At 39.9% G+C, this 7319-nt stretch overlaps 1 pseudogene; it reads left to right on the top strand.

Annotated features, from left to right (window-relative positions):
• The first annotated feature begins 1572 nt into the window (after nt 1-1572).
• On the top strand, nt 1573-7003 carry LOC103582137 (annotated as a pseudogene).
• Nucleotides 7004-7319: the final 316 nt, after the last annotated feature.

The following is a 7319-nucleotide window of genomic DNA, read 5'->3' as shown; positions in this document are numbered from 1 at the left end:
AGCCCAGAGTCACCATGTAAGAGGCTCCCATGCTGTGACAAAGCCGAGCCATGGGGAAAGACCACACGTAGGTGCTCTGCTCAGCCATCTCGGTCTTCAAGTCTACCCAGTCCAGGGACCAGACATGGCACTGAATGAGCCGTCAGATGGCTCCATCCTCCCAGCTTTCCAGTCTTTTGAACCGAGGGTCATCATGGAGCAGAGAAAAGCCACCCCTGTTGTGTCCTTTATGAATTTCTGAACCACAGAATCAGTGATCGTGGTAAAATGGTTATCCTTTTATGCCACTAACTTTGGGGTGGTTTGTTGCACAGTAATAGTGTGTCTTTAAGGACTTACTCTTCACTTGTATGCTTTTTCATACTGTTTTCATTTTCCTTCTATATGTATATATATTATCACATTCTTCAAGCATATACAAAATAAAGACATTTGTTAGGAAAGCATATGATGCAAGAAACAGGCAGATCTGCCAGGTCCCACTAGTAACATGACTCTAAAGCACAAATTCCCACTGGGCACGTGTGCCCTAAGAAGATAAAGGTGATATTCCAGGCTTTCCAGTTTTTAAAATCAGATAGCATATTGCCAAGTTTACCAGCTATAGTAGTTCAACACGACATAAACTTTATCAGCATTTTCTTTGCCACGATAAATTAATTAAAGAGGAAAACTGCCACTGTTAGCTCAGTGTTAGCCCAGGATCTAAAATGGCATTATTTTAATCATACATAAAGGTGCATGTTGCACATAACCTTCACTTCACATCTTCCAAACAGGAAGCTAACCACAGTCTTAAAATCCCTGCTTAGTCTAAGGCTCCCTGCCAAGGGAGGCTTTGGGCAGTTAGGTGAGAACCTAAGATTTAAAAGATTGCCAGTCACTCTTCCTTAACCATTACAGCAAAGCAGCACATCTCTGGAATTCATACAGGTGTCCTGAAGGCAGTTAATGAAGGAAAAAAACCTTAGTTCTTCACTTTGCAGAACTGTGAAGTTAATGGAGAAAATGGTATATAACTAGCAATTCAGAGGATTTATTCCAAGTAATATCAGGGAATATGATAGGAATAATAAAACAGAGCAATTTAAGTCCTTGACTATGTTCTACAACTTTCTTAGGTATTATAAAGTTTCTCTACTTTTACTTTACAAAACCCTTTTAGGAGTTGTAGCAAGAGGCAACCAGCTCTGTAAACATCACTCAGCAATTAAATAGCAAACGCGATACAGAATTTCCTATTTCCATAATTTCTAAACCAGCATAGTGGGTGATTTACAAACATCCTGAGGGATACAATGGCCCTTTCTGGGGACTATAGAGAACATTAGTGTTCTGGGAACAGTCTCAGTACACAGCGACAGGAAGCCATTGCATGGGGTGGGGGGCAGGGGCGGGAGTCACAATAAGTAGCCTCCTTCTCTCAAGGGGCCAGCAGCTAGCCATGGAGGTGATTCTGAATGCCATGAATACCTTCCTCATATCATGAGGTCTGTGAAAACCATTGGGAATAGTTAACATCTTATACTAAAGGAAGTTGTCTTTTTCTTCTAACAAAAAAATAATCTCCTCATGCACCTGGAAACAGAGGGCATGATGGAACACAGGCTCTGCATGGGGGGCAAGTGCTCAGCAGCCCCTTTGCCTCAGGGGGACAAATGCATGATGAAGAATTGGGGGCTCAATGAACATAGGTGAGATGAGTGAACAGCAGAGGGACCCCAAACTTCTCCAGGCTTCCTGACCGTCAATAACTGTCAATTCCTCAAATTGCTTGGCTTTCTCCTTTGCCTTTTCACACAAACCTCTAGCCCCAGTAGAAGCCTGAGACACCTGTCATTTCACATGAGCTGGTTGTCTGAATCTCCCCAGCCACAGTACTTTGCTGTTGGCAGGATGGTGGGGAGTGGGATATTCCTGGTCAGTGGGGCTCCAAAGGCTCCAGTGTGTTACAGAATGTGATCTCTAAGGCCCAGACAACTCTCTGGGATCTGGGCTGGCTGCAGAGTTGAAAAAGTGCCACTAGGTTATATTCCGAATTCCCAGCCCATGTTTGGAACTTCTCTGATGGGATGGCTTTTCTCCTGGAAGTTTTCTTAGCAGCCTGCCCAGCCCTCCCACACTCCCCATCCCTGCTCCACCAGGTCACCAGGCATACCCGTGCAGACCTGGTCCCTGCAGTTATTCCCAGGAGATTCCTCAGTCCTGGTGAGAATCATGGGACCTCTGTTCCACCAGACCCATCTCACAAGTTCACCGGATGAGGCCAGCCATGCCTGGATCCCCAGCATGACACAGAAAACCATGGCTCAAGTGCAGCACCCCATACAACACGTCCAAGGTAGAAATTGCAAGTTATTGGATGGATGAGAAAGTCACTCCACTAGAGAAAGTCAAAAGGACCCAGCAGCAAATTTTAATCTGCTGCTGGTATGATAGAAACTTGGGAAGGGTTTTAGGCATATAAGAAAAGAAAAGGTCTTCCCACGCTGTTTGAAAAGAGTTAGTAGAAAGAAATCATCTTGGTACCAGTTTCTTTCTCATCCTACTATATTCCTCTCTTCCTTCTAACATGTGGTTAAACAAAATTCGGAGCATACTGTATGTGCAATTTTGTATGCTCTAGGGAGTATTTGTTCATATTATTAAATATTCTTTGAAAATATTCTTTTATTCTACTCCCATATGTTAAATATTTAAATTGCTTCTAATTCTTCATTTTTATAAATAATGCTGTGATGAATATTTGGTTCATAAATCTTTAACAGCATCTTTGGTATTTTCTTAGAATGTAGCCCCCCAAAAATTAGATTATGAGGGCAAAGTATGTCAATACAAGGAGGATTTTTATTTACATTATTAAACTACCTTCCAGAAGACTAACAATTTATAGTACCAGGAGTGCCCATGCCTGATTCTACATTCTTACCAACCTTGAATAATATCATTGTTTTAATTTTGCTAATTATTTTTAAACATATCACATACACATTGCATCTCATCGATTCCAAGGACCTATTTTTTTCCCCTGCATTTTAACATCTCTGAATTCACTGGCACTTTACAATAGGTGGCATCTTCCCATCACTTTAGACAAGGCAGCAGTTGCAACCTAGTTATCTGTGATGAGTGAACCTGTTCATACTGGGTTTACCATTGGGTAACTGCTATCCATTAACATATCAGTCAAAAAGCACTTATCACCCATTTGAGGAAGGAATGTAAGTCAGGGTTTTTTTTTTTTTTTTCCTTTTTGTCTTTTTTCGTGACCGGCAACGGGATTGCAACCCTCGGTGTTGCTCCCGCACCTCGCTCAGCCAGTGAGCGGCTGGTCTGTATGTGGGATCTGAACCCTCGGCGGGAGTGCTGCCGTGCTTCCCAAGCGGCGCACTGTAGCAGTGCGCTACTGGGCCGGCCCCAAGTCAGGGATTTTACACAGGTAAGATCAAGACAGAGGCAGCACTAAAATGTGCAGAACAGGGGTCAGTAAATTAGAAGAAAATACTGGAACCAAAAGTGATGCACACTTTTTGGCAATGCTACAACTCCAAGCTTATGATGGCACAGAGAATTATACCATGTGTAAAACACAGACATCCATGACTCCAGGAAAAGGGAAAAAGTGTTTCTGAAGAGTTGGACTCTGTGACATTTTAGGCATATCTCAACCCATTTATTTCTCTATAATTTTTCTTTTTATGTGTTCACAAGAGATACACATCTATGTCTCAATAACTCTAAAAGCTCTTTTGGTAAGAATAAAATAGAAATTTGAAGAGATAAGAAAGAATTATGCTATATTTAACTTGCAGCTTTTCTTTCTTTCTCTGTAATACATAAAATTATGGTATGTATATCTTAGATTTGATGAAAGACCATATTTTAAAATATGAGAGTACTCTATAATAATGCAAACAGAAGCAATTTTCAAATGATTCTTAATACTTGCAACAAATCACGTGGCTTTTACTTTAATCTGCTTGCAGGCCTTTCTTTCCTAACATATTGTCAGTCTTCAAGAGTTAGGACAGGGCAAATTTCCTGGAGACCACAGCTACTCTGAGAACCAAGACCACAGTTACATGTGGTGTGGATTTCTGTGAAACTGGCTCTCAATAGCCATAGCCTCTAGGTCTTCAAACAAATAAATATTTTAGAAAGAGCCCCACTCTACATTCTTCCTCAGTCTTTCCTCTATACCAAAGTTATGTCATCTTCCTAAAAAAGAAAAGAAAAGGAAACAAACAAACAAACAAACAAACAAACCCCTCTGAGAATTATTAAATAAGAATATATACACAGATCCTACTTTATTTAGCACACACAAATATTCAGCACCCACTACTGCCAAGTCCCATGCTTAGCACTGGAGACAAACTGGAGCACACAGAATGCTTCCTACTAACTAAAAATGTAATGAGACAAATTACTTGCTATTCAAAAGGAAAATACTACTATACAATGGAGAAATTGGAAACCTGTTAAGTGATCAAAATCAGTGTCACCAGAAAAGGGCAAACAGACGTCAACCTGTTGCTGTGATAGGGAAGACATGTGACTTATACAGTATTAAAGCCCAAAATGGATAAACAAAAGCTAATCATGAGGAAACGTCCAAGAAACCAAAGTGAAGGAGGGACATTTTATAAATGACAGGCCTGTACATTGTGTAAATATCAATGGTATGAAAGAGAAAGAAAGGCTGAAATTAAATATCAATTTGGATTAAAGGAAACTAGAGAGACAGATGACTCAATGCAATGAATGATCTTGGACTCAATCTTGTTTAAAAAATATAAAATTTTATAAAAGACATTAGAACAATTTATGAAGCTGAGATGTAGATCACGGATCCAACTGCAGGCAAACCTCATTTCATTGCGCTTCATAGCCATTGCATTTTCTACAAATGGAAGGTTTGTGACAACCCTGCATCTAGCAAGTCCATTGGCACCATTTGCTCATTTTGTGCCTCTGTGTCACATTTTGATAATTCTTGCAATATCTCAAACTTTTTCATTATTATCAAATCTTTTATAGTGAATCTTTGATCAATGATCTTTGATGTTACACGTGTAATTGTTTGGGGATGCCACAAAACACTCCCATAAAAGATGGTCAACTTAATTGATAAATGTTGTATGTGTTCTCACTGTTCCACTTACCAGGTGTTCCCCCAACTCTCTCCATCTCCTCAAGCCTCCCTATTTCTTGAGACACAAAAATATTGAAATTAGGCCCATTTATAACCCTACACTGGCCTCTAAGTGTTCAAGTGGAAGGAAGAGTCACACATCTCTCACTTTAAATCAAAAGCAAGAAATGATTAAGCTTAGTGAGGAAGGGACATCGAAAGCAAGATAGGCCTCTTGTGCCAAACAGTTAGTCAAGTTGTGAATGTAAAGGAAAAGTTCTTGAAGGAAATTAGAAGTGCTACTCCAGGGAACACACAAACGAAATGAAAGCAAAACAGCCTTAATGCTGATATGGAGAAGGTTTTAGTGGTCTAGACAGAAGATCAAAATAGCCACAACATTCCCTAAGCCAAAGCTTAATGTAGAGCAAGGCCCTAACTCTCTTCAATTCTGTGAAGGCTGAGAGAGGTGAAAAAGCTGCAGAAGAAATGTGTGCAGGTAGCAGAGGCTGATTCATGAAGTTTAAGGAAAGAAGCCGTCTCCCTAACACAAAATGCAGGGTGAGGCAGCAAGTGCTCATGTAGAAGTGCAGCAGGTTACCCAGAAGACCTACCTGCCATCACTGATGAAGGTGGATACGCCAAACAACAGATTTTCAGTGTAGACAACAGGGCATTCTACTGGAAGAAGATGCCATTTAGGACTTTCATAGCCAGAGAGGAGAAGTCAATGCCTGGCTTCAAAGCTTCAAAGGACAGACTGACTCCCTTATCAGTGGCTAATGCAGCTGGTGACTTTGAGTTGAAGCCAATGCTCACTTACCATTCTGAAAACCCTGGGGCCCTTAAGAATTATGCTAAATATACTCTGCCTGTGCTGTATATATGGAACAAAGCCTGGATGACAGCACATCTGTTTACAGCATGGTTTACTAAACATTTTAAGCCCACTGTTGAGAACTGTCACTCAGAAAAAAAGATTTCTTTCAAGCTATAACTGCTCTTTGAAAATGTACCTAGTTACTCAAGAGGTCTGATGGGATGTACAAGATTAATTTTGTTTTCATGCCTGCTAACACAACATCCATTCTGCAGTCCATGGGTCAAAGAGTAATTTCAACTTTCAAGTCTTATTAAGAAATACATTTTATGAGGCTGCAGCTGCCGTAGACAGTGATTCCTCTGATGGATCTGGGCAAAGTAAATTGAAAACTTTCTGGAAATAATTCACCATTCTAGATGCCATTAAGAACATTAATCATTCATGGGAGGAGGTCAAAATATCAACATTAACAGGCATTTGGAAGAAATTTATTCCAACCGTTATGGATGACATTGAGGGGTTCAAGACTTCAGTGGAGGAAGTAACTGCACATGTGGTGGAAATGGCAAGAGAACCAAACTTGCAAGTGGAGCCTGAAGTTGTGACTGAACTGCTGCAATCTCATGATAAAATTCCAACGAATGATGAGTTGCTTCTTTTAGATGAGCAAAGAAAGTGATTTCTTGAGATGGAATGCAATCCTCATGAAGATGTTATGAACATTATTGAAATACAACAAAGTATTTAAATAACATAAACTTAGTTGATAAAGCAGTGACAGGGTTTGAGAGGACTGATTCCAATTTAGAAAGAAATTCTACTGTGGGTAAAATGCTATCAAACAGCATCGATATGCTACAGAGAAATCTTTTGTGAAAGGAGGAGTCAATCAATGCAGCAAACTTCATTGCTGTCTTATTTTAGGAAATTGCCACAACCACCTCAACCTTTACCAACCACCACTTTGATCAGACAGCACCCATCAACATCAAGGCGAGACCCTCCACCAGCAAAAAGATTACAATTTGCTAAAGGCTCAGAAGATGGTAAGCAGTTTTTAGCAATAAAGTATTCGTAAATTAATGTATATACATTGTTTTGTTAAGACATAATGCTATTGCACACTTAACAGACTACAGTATGGTGTAAACATAACTTTAATATGCACTGAGAAACCAAAAACTTCATGTGACTCCCTTTATTGCAATATTTGCCTTATTGCAGTCATCTAGAACCGAACCCGCAATATCTCTGAGGTGTGTCTGTGTTGTATCAGTATTAAATTTCCTGAATATGATAGCTGAACTGCAGATACGTAAAAGAATTCTTGTTTCTAGGAAAAATACACTGAAATATTTTGAG

The sequence above is a fragment of the Galeopterus variegatus genome, unplaced genomic scaffold (genome assembly GCF_000696425.1).
Source record: "Galeopterus variegatus unplaced genomic scaffold, G_variegatus-3.0.2 Scaffold15038, whole genome shotgun sequence".
NCBI lineage: Eukaryota > Metazoa > Chordata > Mammalia > Dermoptera > Cynocephalidae > Galeopterus > Galeopterus variegatus.
Note: the sequence above shows the minus strand (reverse complement) of the source record. Positions and strands in the feature narration are given on the sequence as shown.